Source organism: Crocodylus siamensis, chromosome 3, assembly GCF_052110815.1.
Source record: "Crocodylus siamensis isolate JL-2025a chromosome 3, ASM5211081v1, whole genome shotgun sequence".
Taxonomy (NCBI): domain Eukaryota; kingdom Metazoa; phylum Chordata; order Crocodylia; family Crocodylidae; genus Crocodylus; species Crocodylus siamensis.
The window spans coordinates 242,451,849-242,467,756 of record NC_143397.1 but is presented as its reverse complement, the minus strand read 5'-3'; positions in this window follow the sequence as shown (position 1 = coordinate 242,467,756).

Sequence of the window (15,908 nt, the reverse complement as noted above, 5' to 3'; positions counted from 1 at the left end):
GCAGCAACACTGTGTGTGTAGATTGACTTGAGACTAACTTAAGTCCCAAGTCACTCCACACACAGCATTAATGTGCTTTAATGCATGCACATGTAGACACCGGTTTATTCCCACTTACTGCACAGTAATTTACTGTGAAGTAAATTTAAGCTTGCATAAATGCATGTGTAGACACGCCCAGAGAGTTTGAAACACAATAACAGAGAAAACCAACAGGTGACTACAGAAACAGTATTGGTGCTGCTGCCCACACTACCTCCCCTTCCGCTTCCCAATTTTTCTGGGAGCACTAGGTGTGCTTCTGGGATGGCAAATAAAGCTATCCCCCTCTGCCTTTGTAATTCCCGACAATAGTCATGAAGCCGGATTTATAGCCCTGAACCTGAGTCATGCAGAGTAAGCATCTTTGCATGTGAGTGAATCAAGACCTAAAGGTTTGTAAGCCCTGAACAGAAGGGGCTCCATTTTTGGGGTCTGTGTGTCAAGGTACTCCTGAAATGCCAACAATTGCTAATATAAAGGCCATATCATTGCCCCTTCTACAAGTAATTTGCTTCATCACATTCACTGCTTTTCTCTCTTTTTTTTCTAGTGACCTCCTTAGGGCTCCACACAAGTACAACAGTCCAACCACCTGCTACTAAGGACAGGATGGATGCATTAAACTGTAAGTTCACTGCAGCTCAGGGCTTATGTTTTTCATTATTTGGTTATGAAGCCCATACATGGGTTGGGCATCAAGACCCAAATCCTCAAAGGTATCATTGATCAAAAATGTATTGGTTTTAAGGGAAGTGACTAAATACTGCTGAGGATCTGAGTCTTTAAATTAATCACTCTTAGAGGATGCAGAACTGCTTCTGTGAGGGTGCACACTGGGTGGGGCAGGCCTGGGCTGCTTGGTCCTGCCAGCTCCCCCTGGGTCCTACTGCCCCTGGCTCCTGGCAGCCAGGAGCAAATAACTATTAATTTACTAAATTTTTCAGAGGCCCCACGGGCCAGATAGAATGGCCTGGTGGGCTGAATCCAGCCTGCAGGCCATATTTTGCCTGCTGTAGGGCGATGTGTAGACATGCCCTGAGAGGTGGAGGACTCCAACAACTTGTAGGATCAAACTCACATTAGCTAACTACTGAATACTCCTCTCCTGCTGGTTCTGCATCAGATTAACCCTGTATTCTGAATTCACACCACCATAGCAAAGTTGAACCAGTTCTCAAGATTCCAGTTTAACTTCTACTCAACCACCAATTTCAAATGATCATGTACAAATTGTGCCCTCCTTGTTTGCGTGGGTTGGTAATTAAGCAAAACAACAAAACCTGCCCATCCATGCTCTGGTGTGTGTGTCAAGGCTAAGAATCAATCACCATTGTTTGGCTGCTCAGCATGGTTTATTTAAAATAGGTTTAGTTTTTCCTTTCGCAATTGCTATAAAATTAAACAAGAGGGCTGGGATTACTTCAAAGTGACATCTATATAAAAAGAATGGAATTAAAACCTGACTTCTTGCAAAACCATCGTGCGGGCTGCCAAGCAGTGGAGACCCTCCACAGAAGCTTAAAATATGGAAGAGTGTTCCCTGCAGACACTTTTTTAGAACAGCCACTACAAAATGTTGACCCTTATTTATCAGATTGGTACAGAGTCCCTCTGGTGCATTCCTTTGAGTGCTAGATAATGATGTACCATTGGTCAAGAGCAGTTAGCTAATATTTGGAGTCTTGACAATACTTCCATTAGGAGGAGAAATGGATGTACGAGCCAGGTATTGCTTTGGTGGTTGTTTACAAAGCAGCTATACCAAGGCCTGAATATGCCCTGAGCATACTAGAAACAAACAAATTCCACAGTCACTATTTCTAAGCCTGGTTTTCCAGCATGTACGATGCCCCAAGGAGCTCTGTCTTTTTTTTTTCTTCTCAGTGACTTGTTATGACTGCTTCTGTAGCTTTCTCTTCTCTCTCTCCTGTTGGCAAATTATTGCAAAATCTGCTGGTTCCTGCTTCTGTAACCAATCCCATGAAAAACCTTCTGATGCTCCCTGAGTTGGCTGGGGCTTGGACCTTGATGTGTGGTCCAGTGGCTTATATGGTAGCTTCTATTGTTTCAGGGTGCCCTTAAATTAGAAAAGTTCACTGTTCCTTCCACTCAGCCTGAAAGAAGGAGACTTAGCTTATTCACCAGCTTTAAATGTGTCTGTGAATGACATATAGCCCACTTGATGCTAGCCACTAACACCTTCCAGTACCACAATATTGTTCAAGTCTGAACCCTAGAATAATTGTGTCATTGTGACATTGTGTCAGTTGCAGCAGCTGTCACAGGCCAGCTGGGCACTGTGAGTGTATCAATTTTATCACAGGCCAACTGGGCTGTTTGATTCAGTTTTGGATCGAGGAGGCAAATTTGAGAGTGAAGTGAAGGCAAATTTATTATAGCTTACACGCACACAGCAGTTAACAGAAAGATAAATGCAATAAGCAGATAATGCAGTATTAAAGAGCTAAGAGTAAATGACAGATAATAACAACAGATAGATCAATTCTGTTGCAGACTAACTGGGGACTTAGAAGGTATGAGCCACTGGGCTGTTCAAAACAAGAGAAAGACAGACATGGGTTGGCAACTTATCGATAGTCCCTCAATGCCAGGTACACATCAAGTGATTCCAGCGAAGTCAGACGTCCCCGATCAATGCTGTCAGAGGGTTACCGGGGAAGGTCCCTTGATCAGGATCTGATCCTCACTCATACTGGGAGTCTGGGGTCCGGGCATGGAACAGAAAAGACCGTTCTGTTCCCTCCTTCCTGCTGGTTACCTGATGCACGTGCTTTTTATACCTAAACTTATGTTAATCTGTTGGCCTCAGACCCACTCACAATGTTACCCTATAACTGTTACCCTATGGGATTGAAAGGTGTTAAAAATTATCATAAAAAGTTACTACCCAAACTCGGGTTTATCTAATAAGCAAATTATGATACAGCACCTTTAGGTTTGAAATTGACATTTCCCTGCCTACGCCCCAACCCCTTTTAGGTTTCATTTGAATATGCTTTCTTGGGATGTTTTTTCCTGGAATGTGTTGGGTGTGCCAGGCAGTTGGATCCAGTTTTTTATCGTTAAAGCTGAACCCCGCGCAGAAACGATTAGGTCAGCTAATCTCACAGCTACAGCTTTGCCTGTGGGACCCATGAACAGTTCCATGAACAGTTAATTTATCATTTTGGTTAAACTTATGACAGACAAGTTACTTTTGCAGTTTAAAAACTTACAAGCTTTATATTAACTAATATTACCTGTTTAGGCAAAATACCAAATGCCTCTAAGAAGCACATACTTATTGTTTATTAATCCCTCTGGTTCTGGCTGTTACACAGCCCATCACCAACCCACACTCCAGAATTTGCAATGGCACTACCATTAATTGCACATTCACACATCAAGGTGACAGAAGTGATGCCAAGAGGTACAAGTAAGGACATGCCTGTGTGACCCAATGAAGCTGGCACTCCTGTGGGAGGGGAGATTTGTGAATTCTATTCTCTGCTGCCAAGACTGTTCAATTCATTTAAAATCAGGCATTGCTAAAAACTAGAAATAACCCTGAGAGCAAGGACCAATATCCAGGACTTCCCTGCAAAGCTTGAGAGAGTCCAGAGGAGAGCCACGTGCATGATCAGAGGTCAGAAAAACAAACCTTATGATAAGAGGCTGAGAGCCATGGGACTCTTCAGCCTAGAAAAGCGCAGGCTCAGGGGTGATCTGGTGGCTGCCTATAAGTTTATGAGGGGTGCTCACCAGGATCTGGGGGAGCATCTTTTCACCAAAGCACCCCAAGCGATGACAGGACTGAATGGTCACAAACTCCTCCATGACCATTTCAGGCTGGACATAAGGAAGAACTTCTTTATTGTCCGAGCCCCGAGGGTCTGGAATAGACTGCCACCGGAGGTGGTTCAGGCACCTGCTTCGAATGCCTTCAAGAGACATTTGGATGTTTATCTTGCTGGGATCCTATGACCCCAGCTGACTTCCTGTCCCTGGGGCAGGGGGCTGGACTCGATGATCTTCCGAGGTCCCTTCCAGCATGAATGTCTATGAATCTATGAAATCTATGCAACTCACAGAGGATGCCTTCGTGACCAAGCGACACAGCCAGTCACCTTCTCACTTGTTCTCTAACAGAATGAAACTTGTCCTCTTTACTGCTTCATGGCTCAGCTGAGCCTAGCTCATAGCTTGGTGGTTGGGTCGCACTCTCAAGAAGTGGGAGGTGTGGGTTTCAGTTTTATCAGGCAGTGGAGAACCTCACACTTTTTTTTGGAGAACCCTCTTGCTTTAAATGTGCTAGTTCATGGTAAGACTTGAGGTATATATTAACAAAGCTTTCACAATTATTATTCTTGTTGTACCTATCTTGCTCCTTGAATAAAGAGAAAACTATGATCTTTTGGATGTTGACTGGATGCTGTAACACATAAATACACTTAAATAATGTCTGGCATACAGGTGTATGGTACTTCAGGGTCCATCACACTGAAAAGAAATTCTGGTCACGGTGCATAGCAGTCCTTGCCTGTGCCTGCCTCTGGAGGAAGAAGCTTGAAACAGCTGCATGAAAGAAGAGCCAAAAGAGCAATCACATGAAACCCTGGAGCTGGAAATTTCCTCAAAGATCAAATGCACCCATCAGGAAGAACAAACTGCAGCTCCATCCATCAAAAAGACTTTTTATGTCACTCTTTCCTTCAGAGGGATAAGTATTAATTCAGAACTCAACCATATGGAAAAAAATAATTATTGAGAAAGCACTGAAGGGCCTTCGTGAGACTAACAAATTAGCTAAAACCTGAAGAGAAGGTCAGTCAATTCAAGGCTTTCTAAATGCTTATCTCCCTTACTAAGTCTTTGAGCTACTAGCTTCTTTCAGCATCTGACCTCCCAAAGGGCCCATGTATTTCTACGTTTTACTCAGCTACATTTTGGGGAAGGGGTTACTGATTTTGAGCTGTAAATCCTATCATGGGGTTTTTGTTTTGTGTGTTTGCTTGTTTTTACTTGTCATCTCTTCTGATACCATTCATTCAAAAGGACACAAGAGATTCAGCTTGCCATATAGTACAATTTCCACTGACACAATTCTACCAGTGGAAGTGGATTTATTCCTAATTTGCACCCAATGGGAGAGAAGGAAAAGTCTCCTGGTCTGGCTATATGAACAGCACCAAACAGAGGCTTGCACTACACATCTTTAGTGCCTACAAAGTACAGCAGGTGATGTGTGATGCCATCAATCCGTTATCTCCCTAGTTCTTGGGTGTTGCGTGGAGCCGAGGTCTAACAATAAGTGTCTGAGACAGTAACAAATAAATATTTATAACATGAAAATATTTAGTTATTTATATAAGTTGGATTAGGAACACAGGAAACATCAGGCTGACCCATCAACAGTGGATGGATCAGTGGCAGTCCTGAAGTGGTAATATCAGATTGAAGCCAGTACCACATGCTTCTGAGAAACATGAAAGAGTATGCAAGTGAAAATAATATACTTGTATCATCAAATCTCCTCCTAATCTCTAGTAGAGATCAGTTCAACCCCCAAAGGGTAAGTTTAATATCTCCTCCAAAAAGCATAACTATAGTTATGTGAGCATTAAATATTATAAGTCTGCATAGTCTCTTTATCCATATAAATGTTCATTCCCTTTTGACTATTGCATGAGGTATATAGTTTGATGGCTTTAAACATTTGTTTAAAACTTTACACCAATGGTTTTCAATCTTTTTTCATTGGCTGACCCCTAAAAATTTTTGAATGGAGTTGTGGACCACTTTGGAAATTTCAAATGGAGGTGAAGACCCCTTTAAATTGTAAGTGTGAATATTCACCTACTTTTGATGGATCGTAGTCATCTTTCGCAGACTCCCTAGACAGTCTGCAGGCCCCCAGGGTTCCACAGACCACAAGTTGAAGACCACTGCTCTACACCATATTCCTGGTGCATCCCAGCTGGGATGCTCGTAAATATATACCACTCACCCTTGCCCACATACATGCTCCAGACCTAGAGATACACCACTAAAACTGTTCTTAGGCTGTCCCCAGCAGCCTTTCAGATGCATTCTTAAGGGGCACCCTCAGAGCAGCTTCAGCAATTCATTTCCACATTTGGCTTGACATCCTATGACTGTGAATTACACTCTTTTATTACAGGTTGTGTGACAAAACACTGCCTTTTGTAAGTTCAGAATTTACCACTTTTTATTTTCATCGACTGTGCTCTTGTTCTCAGGTTATTTGACAAGGGGACCAGAATCTTGCATGTAACTGTAGAATAAAAAAAACAAAACCCCACAACAAACTAGGTAAAAATAGTCAAAGGATATACTATCATTAGTCCTGTAGTCATTATAGGTAAATGTATAGTATAAAACAAAATCTAGCTTTTCGGGCATCTTTCGCATGCTTCCAATACTTCACTGTTAGTCACTTCTACACCTGACTTACTACTACCACACCTCAGTTAAGGTGTTTAGCTAGATCTAAAAACAGTCTGCAGGGCTGTACAGTAGAAAAGAGATTACCAGGAGTGGCTACCAGACTGCAAAATTTCAGATGAAAGGACAATTTGAATATTGAAAGGCCACTAAAAAGGAGAGGGTGTTGTTAACACCTTTAGAGTAGAGTGAGATTAACAGGAATCAGGGAAATTATAATGAACCAAGAAGTCAATTGACTCTCATCACTGCCTGAATAGAAATGTCCCTGCCCCTCCTAGGCTGTTGGTTTTAAAAGTTTGGGTGGACTCAAAGAACTCAAAAGCAGGGTGCATCTGTACCATCACATCCCCTCTGGATGTACCCCTGATGTTCACCCATAAAAGGATATAAATGAGTAAAACAGATAATTGTATAGAAGAATCTACACACCAGATACAAAGCAAACACTCAAACAGCTCTTTAACTAGCTCAGGAGTATTGAGTGGTATTTCAATCCAAGTTAAAGTGTTCTTTGCTTACAGAAGGGCTTTTATGAAATGTCCACTCAGAAGGTGGTATAAAAAGTCTGGCAAACCAGGCTCAAACTGCTGGTGAAGCCTGAGCCTAGACTGATGGAAACAGATCCAATTGCTGCAGACTAGTAATATGAACTTCACTACCTGTGACACTGCTAAGATGGTTTCATACTGGCAATACATTTTTAGACCTAAGTGGAAGGACGCTCCATTCCCGTCACCCTGGATTCACTCGTTTAAGTGATAGAATGGGGTGAACAGGAACTTACCTCGTCTTTCAGGTAGTCCATTATGTGGGTTAAGGAAAGTCCCACCAGATGTCTTCATGAGGCTCCTCCCTGCCTACACCCCGCCCACACCTCTCCCAAAGAGGTGTTCTGCACCAATATTGACAGATTTTCCTTCAAGATTAGTCTCTGTGGTTCCCTCTTTCTATCAGCATTGCTCCTTGTAGGAATGCCAGGCCCCATTCCCAAGTGTTTCCCCTTTAAGGGTCACTAATCCAAAATAATGAATAAAACCTGGGCTAGCCTTGTCCTTTTAACCTGTGTAGTAGTCCTTTTCAGAAACCTGAGCGGTCCTGTTGCTGTGGACCTTGTCCTCCTCCTCCTGCTTCTTCCCAAGCCTCACTCTTTGGCTCTGGCTACTCACCTCCCTCCCAGTTCCCTGTGCGCTGCCCAGCTGCCTAACTGGGGTCAGCCTGGCCACTTATATCCCTTGTGCCATGCTGCTTCCTGCTTGCCATCTGCTGCTTCTCCTGTCCAGTGAGGGAGATGTTTCCAGCATGGCTCTACTCCCCTGGAGCTTCTCTGCTGATTTCTCCTTACATGCTGGCTCTAGCAGCTTCACATGTGATGCATGCAGCCCTGCCAGCCAGTCTGGGAGGTCTACCTGTCTCCTGTGACTGCCTCATGGCTGTTGCATGCCATATTCCCTAGTTGTTCCCTATTCCTTCCCCAGCCATCTTCCTGGTTCGTTACCCAGGTAGGCAGGCTGGGAGGGGCCTTTCTGCCCAATGAGTTGTCTGGCAGGTGGCCTGTGCCTGAGCCCCTGCTACAGCAAGATTGGTAGCTTTATTCATGGCCCTTTGAAATGAACAGGATATGCAAAATCACCTGCTCCCATACTGCAGGTCTTCAGATATTTCACAGACTATGGGTATGGACACAAGAACATTTGGAGCCCTTTCCAAAGGGCGCTATTTCACTAAAGCAGCTTTGCATTCTAATTATTGTGTATGCATGAACTGAGAAATGCAGCAAAATCGCTCTGATTTTAACTATGAATGAAGGAGTGATAAAATGTTTTGCTGCACTCAGATGGTTCTTAGCTCATCCACACATAACACTTAGGCTGTACCACTTACACCAAGTTTAATGTTCCCCTTTTGACAGAGCTCCAAGCATTTTTGTGTTCACACTTTAGTTTCTAACTATCTTGATGTTATGTTATACAACTCACAGCAGAGTCAGGACAAACAAGAATTTCAGCTTTATTGAAAAAAAAAAGTAAATGTGTCTCTTGTGGTTGCAGAGAACATTTTAAAAAAGATAAAGAGCCCAACATCCATGGTCTTTAAACCAGTCTCAAGATTTTTGGGTGCCTGACTTTTGATTTCTGTGTGCACAGGATAGTTTATACCTGCCATGGACAAGGATTCCTTTCTAGCACTAAGAATTTCCCAGAAATTCACTACAAAAATAGTTTGGGAACTGGAGTATACATGTATTCCAGCACCCTGGCTGGAGATCTACACAGGTGAGCTCTCCATCCAAGGAGCACTAAAGGGCTGCTCCTCAAGGCACCATCATGCTTAGAGGAGTCCACTAATTGACAGCTTGTCCTCTCCCCTGCCAGGGAAGGAGGCAGGTTATGAAGAGCGAGTTGGTAGTTGCTGAAAAGCAGCGGCTGCCAGAGAGTTCCTGGTCTCTTGATGCTGAGAGGGGTAAGGAGAACTGCTCTCTGGCCTCATCCACTTTCTGTCCCCTGCACCAACTAGGGTCACAATCTGGGTGACCCAGAAGTGTGCATGGAGCGGGAGGCATTCTTCCACAGCTGCAACCCTCCCAGGGCTCCAGCCACGGGCACATCTGCCAGTTTTCTTCTACAGTAAAATAATTTAACATAAATAGTAATCTAGGTTTTTATAGCCCCTTTCATCTGAGGTATTTCAAGTGAGGCCCTACCATGAAAAGGGAATTTATAAAAATATCTGACTTGCTGCTTATCTACTCCAAAGCCGAAGTCACGTTTGCTGGCTTTGGTGATAAAAAAAATAACATTGTTAATGCTTTATGTGGTCTATCAGTCCTGAAGAGCCAACACAGCCACAGGAAGGAAAAAAGGAGAGCTGGATTACAATCCTTCTTGTGCAACCTCCCTAAAATTCCTCAATAAGCCCTGATCAGCTCCAATTGTGCAAATCAAGGGGCTACGTACGTGTTACTACAGGCACAGTTTGGCCTGCAGATGATGGATAAGAAGGAAAGATCTTAGAGTGACTTTGGCACTCCTGTCAGAATTTGCAGGACTGGCTGGTACAAAGATACTGAAATCAGTGAAATTACGTCAGCCTGGGATTTGGCCCTTTGTCTTTTTCTTTGAAAAAGACCACATCTGGATTGGAAATCAGACAGGCAAAAGACATGGAATCCAAAGGGCCAGCAGTCCTGGTACAGAACAAAGCAAAGCCACTTTACAATCCTCTTATAGTAAAATCTTTAATTTATGGATTTTTTCTATTCTGAGGTAGAAATGTTTCCTTGAATACTAGAGACTGTAGGTGACTGGAAGATAATTTGACTTGCTGTGCTCCTAAATATGAACTTGACCTTTGATCTGTGTCTGAACTGCTGGTAGACTAATTAAGAATTGCAAATTATGCTCTGAGGACCTCTATTTAGTCCACTAAGGATTTTATTCCTGATAACAGTTTTTACAAGGAAGGTGCTCAGATAGCCTGGTGATAGACAGCTGTAAAAACTCCCACTAATAGAGAGATTTTATTGGAAATATTATCACTGTGGGTTTATATATGAATTATGTATGAATCCCTGGATTTATGTATGAAGAATATAGGCACTCCTTGTGTACATCTTCAATGAGAACGCAGCACCATTTGTTAAATAGCTAACCTTCACAAGTCACAGTGCTCAGGTGAAACAGGTAATGGTTATTATCCCCATTTTCTTTTTGGATCAATTGAAATGTAAGTGACCTGCCAAAGACAATGTAACAAGTCAGGAACAGAGCTGAGAACAGAGCTTAGGAGTTATGACATCAAAGTCCCTCAATCCACTAAAGTTCGTAGATCACAGAACAGGAATGTATATGCTTCCATAAATGTCTTATTCTCACCACATACACTCACTCACTGGGTTGAAAGGAAAGTAGAAGCTGGAGTGTAGTTGGATAATGGGGAGTTTACATGCACAAATAGGTGCATCACCAATTCTTCAGGGCTGTTAACTGAGGCCTGTATAGATGGCCAATAATGATATAGAAATAAAAGACGATTTGTAGATCTTGGATCAGAGTTGTTTATTTGAAAGTCAGGGAAGAGTCTTTTCTTGCTCATCTCTACTGACATAAATCAGAATTTCAGCCCTGAAGGAAATTTTAAAATTTGTTTTCATCCCTTATGTAAGCCGGGCAGTACTCCAAGAGGTACCCCCTCTCCAGTTGAAGGGATCAAAGCAGGTGAACAAGCGCTGTGAGAGGTGGAGGGACGCTCCTCCCCCTATAGAGCAGAGCCAGACCACCAATGGGGACTTAACCATGTACCTTTTAATGAGAGAACAGTACTGGGAACATAACAGGCATAAACCAGGGGGTATAGGGGACACAACAACGCCCTGAGGGGCCAGAATTGAAAAAAAGTTAGACATTTACAATCATAGACATATTCATCCAGTTGACAAAAGACAGGCTTGACAAAATATAAAACACAAACAGCAGAACAAACAATACTGGTTGGTGAAATATAAAAGGCACAAAATACAAAATGTCGAACAACAAGGAGTATAGGGGCTAGATACCTGGAGGGGGAGAAAGGGGGGGAAATACAGTGACCCCTTTCCACTGCAACAAGAATATCTCCCTGTTCATAGATATCATGGACATTAGGGCTGGAAGGGACCTCGGAAGATCATCCAAAGGGCAGGAAGTCAGCTGGGGTCATAGGATCCCAGCAAGATAAGCATCCAGTTTGCTCTTGAAAGTGTTCAATGTTGGTGCTTGAACCACCTCCACTGGCAGTAAAGAAATTCTTCCTTATGTCCAGCCTGAAACAGTCTCGCAGTAGTTTATGACCATTCAACCTCATTATCCCTTGGGGCACTCTGGTGAACAAACGTTCCCCTAGATCGTGGTGGTCACCCCAATAAACTTATAGGTGGCCATCAGATCACCCCTGAGCCTGCACTTTTGCAGGCTAAAGAGCCCCATGGCTCTCAGCCTGTTGTCGTAAGGTCTGCTTTCCTGACCTCTGATCATGCATGTGGCTCTCCTCTGGACTCTCTCAAGCTTTGTTACATTTCCAAGTCCTAAACATGAATGTGATCATTTCCATGCGTGGAAACCTACAAACATAGCTAGAACCACAGAAGCATAAGGGCGGAGGAGACCTTGAGGGTCATCAGTCCAGAGTCCTGCACAGGTGCAGGATTTGCTGTTCTGAAACCAACCCAGACAGATCCTGATCTTGAAAACTGCCAGTTCCCAACTTCCCTAGGCAGCTTGTTAGGAAGGTTTACATTACATTTAATCAAATTGTCCTTTCCTACAGTGAAAACTGCTGCCACGTCCCCCAGTAGCAGGCCTGTGGCTTGTATGCATCAGGACCTGGCTAGCCTGCCACTCTTCCCCCTTTCTAGTTCCTCCAGTCCACCACCATCTAATCTCACTGGCCATGTCTTGATGAAATCAATTAAGTGAAAAGCATCCAGAGCCTTGAAGTGGGGTGGAGGGGAGGTTCCTTTGGGCCATTTGGCTTCCCCCTTTCACACTTGTCCAGGCTCTGATCTGCTCCCTCCAGCCCTGGGCCCGCTCATCCTGGCCTCGGCTCTCTGGTAGCGGCAGCACAGCTGGGAATTAGGATCCCCAGTAGGGCTCTGGCCCTCCTACTTCTCCAGCCTATAAAAGAGGTCAAATCTCCTCTCTCTCAGAATGCGACCCCTTACCTTCAAGGAGCAAAAACACACAAGACACTTTAAGGAGCTGCATGGTGATCTCCACCTCCCATCACAGTCACACCTGGTACTCTGGGTGTTCATTGCAAAATAAAAAGGAAAAAAAAAATCCCAGCAGACAATTCTTTTCCTGCTTCACTGCCCCTCCAGCCGGAGGGCAAAACTATTTACCCGCTAAGCTCTGCCCCTTCTGGACAGCTTGGCCAAAACACAGGGGCCTCTAGTCCCAGCCTTGCCAGCTGCCTTTGCCCAGGCCACAAAAAACCCTTCTTTTATAAGGCTCTCACAGGTTTTTATGGCTTTGTAGCCCTCCCCCAGTAACAGGGCAAGAGGTTCCTGTTATACCCCACTTAATCTCTTTTTCCCAAGCTAAATGCACTGAACCAGCCTAACCAGCACGATGTAGAATGGTGCCAAAATCTCCCCTTCTGCACATAACACTTCTGCTAATGCAACCCGAAATTGCAGTTGTTTTTCCTGCAACTGCGTCTGGTTGCTGATTCACGTCGACTTCATGATTTAATAATCCTCAGATCCCTCTCAGCAATAGTGCTGCCTAGCTAGTTATCACCCATTCTGTATTTGTACTTTTCATTTTTCTTCCTTAGGTGTAGTATTCGTCTTTTTAGAATTTCATATTATTGTCTCCAATTGATCAAAACCCCTTTCTATTTTAAACCTACTCTCCAAAGAGTTTGCAACTCCATTTTTGTATTATTTGCAGATCTGAGCAGTATAATCTCTATTTTGGCAAAGTCATTAAGAAAACATGTCAAACAGCACTGAACCCAGAAAAGATCCCTGTGAAAATCCACTTGAGACCTCTTGCTAGTCTGACTTCCATCCATTAATAGCTATTCAACCAATTATGTACCCATCTAATGGCAACTCTAGCCAATCAATATTTCTCCAACTACTTACGAGAAAGACATGCAGGATTGTATCATATGCCTTTTCATGTTCAAGTATAATATGTCAACCTCATTCCCTTCACCTGTCAAATCATTTACTCTATCAAAGAAAGAAATCATGTTGATTGGACATGACTATTCTTAAAAGATCCATGTTGGTTACTAGTCATCACCCGTTTCATCCTTTCAGAAATGTATATAGATTTTCGAGATGTGTGTCAAATTAATTCTAATATTAATTGGGATTAAAATTAAAAACAGACTTTTCATTAACTGAGTCTTGCTAGTTGTTTTTGGTCTTTATCAAAAGAGGAGAAGTGGCATGTAAAGTAATTTTACATATTAGCATGAGAAAGAAAGACTCTAACATTTCAAACAAAAAAAAATCCTACTTGTATAATTTCCTACATGTGGATATATTTTGCAAAGGAACAAAATGATATTCTCTAAGAAAGCTTTTTTGTCACAAGGAAGATAACACAGCTGTCAAAATTATGAGAGCACTGCATTTATTCTTGTAGTTTTGACCTTAGAATAGATTAATTGATATTCTAGTTTGTCCTTTTTTGAAGGAAGAAAAATTCCTTGTCTTCATTTTTGTCAGAAATCTTCCATAATTTTGGCCTGGTAAAGAAGAATGTAAAAGTGAAAGAGGATCTATTTTGGCTAGAACTACTACCAATGAACTACTACAGACTGGAAGTTCAGTACTGCACAGATTAAAGCCAAGCAATACAAAAACAAAAGGTTTCACAGCCCACGTGCTTCTCTATATATTTCCAGCAATTCAGTCATGAGTAACATGCTGAGACAACATCTGAAATGCTGTAATGATGTGCACAGTGCACAAAACAAAAAAATAATATATTTAGAGGATGAAATTCATTCCACCCACAGAGACCCTGGATAATCTGTATATGAGAAGTTACAGCGCTTGCAGGGGTAAAACAAGCACACAGGCCAAGATGCAAGGCTGCCTTATGTTGCTTCATTCTCAATTGGCTACACAAAAGACAACGAACCATTTCTTGGAGCCTTAAAACTACAGGAGCCTTATAAATGCAAATCTACAACCCCTCCCTTCCTGCCAATAAGGACTTCAAGGAGCACGTTAACTGTATCGTGCAAATGGGTTACGCAGGCACCTCCTTGTTGCCATTCATTCAATGGAGCCCCTTGTCATCTGTCCCCACCTCACCCCCACTCAGAAGGTGGGGACAAAGTCTTGTACTAGCCCTGTCCTTCCCAGAGAATTTCACTTGTGCCATCATATCTGCCAAGGAAAACCTGTGGTCTGAAAAGATGACGGATTGTATTATACCAATTAAGAACAGTACTCACTAGGCGAGACAAAGCAGTGCCAATCAGAACACAAAACGCAAAAAGCAGGGAATATAAACTCAGACTTCACCCGAGGGAGATGAAAATGATTCCTGGTCTGGCATGTGTTGGCAGTCAAGCCAAAATCTCCTTCCTCTTCCACCACTTTTGCTTTTGGTGAGCTCTTCCCACAACCTGTGCTAGGGCTACTCCAGGGCCTATGCCAAGGTATCCTGACTCCATTGGAGGGAAGGGGCAGGGTTCCCTCATAATAGCAGATCCTCCAACTCATGCCAACATCTGTGCCCCAAGACCACACTGGTTCCATTGCTCCTGGAATAGACACACAAGAGAAGGTAGGATTTGATCTTTAATCTAACTCCTTTCAGAGTTTCTAACAGGTCTGCAGAGGGAAACCCTCCAATGTAAACGACACACAAGCAGAGTGGCAGGACACAACTCGGTGCTGCTGCTGTGCCGCCACCGCCACCACTGCCCACTGCCCCTCCCTCTCCCCCTAGGGCTGCCCAGGTACTGGCTCCAGCCAGGCTGCAGACCCACACTTGCACCCCACTGTCAGCACATAAATGTAGGAAGTACATGACCTCCCATGCCCCCAACACATTAACAAAGCCCTCCAATTAGCAACAGGATCCAGGTAGAAGCAGTGCCAGTGCCTCACCATTGTTCCTCAGCACTAACTGGGAAGATCTATCTGAAGGTGAGAAGATCAATGGATAGGAAATGATATGAGCCTCTTCATGTGCCTGCTTAGACCAGCTATTCATTACTGTGTACCAGCCTGGGGAGGGGAGGTATGACATAGCTGAAAGGAAAGCTTTGGATAGCAGCTCAGTCCAGTGAGGAACGAGCTCCTGCTTCTTGCATGGGATGATTTTTTATACTTGTATGTATACATTGTGTGAGTGTGTGTGCATATGTGTGTGTGTGTGTGTGTGTGTGTAAATGGAGCCCCTTTAGCATAGCAGATCCCATTCAAACTCAATTAACATATTTCATGTATAAATGGATTCTGTAACCTCAGTCGCCAACATGCAAAAGAGAACTTCAGGGACAGAAATTTAGCCCAATGTATTCTAACAGATCCCACCCCTCCACCCCCAAGACACACATTTATAAGCTTTGACTATTTTACATTGAGTCTTTGTGGCTAGGGACAGACATTCGAAAAGCCTGAGCCTGAATTGATTCAATTTTTGCAGGTTAGTCTAACCTGGCTAGGCTGAACTGCTTTGTAACCACACAGACATTCTCTCTGGACTGAGGAATTTCAGGCACATGCCTGCAGTGGCTCAGGCTAGAAGCCAGGGGGTACTAGAGCAGCCCTCCCTTCCCTTCCATAGGGCTGAGCTGAGTGGGGCATGGCTAGGCCCCAGCAGGACACTCTGATTAGGCAGGTCTGCCTTCACAGTCTCAGACTTTGCCCTACTTGCTCAAGGGGT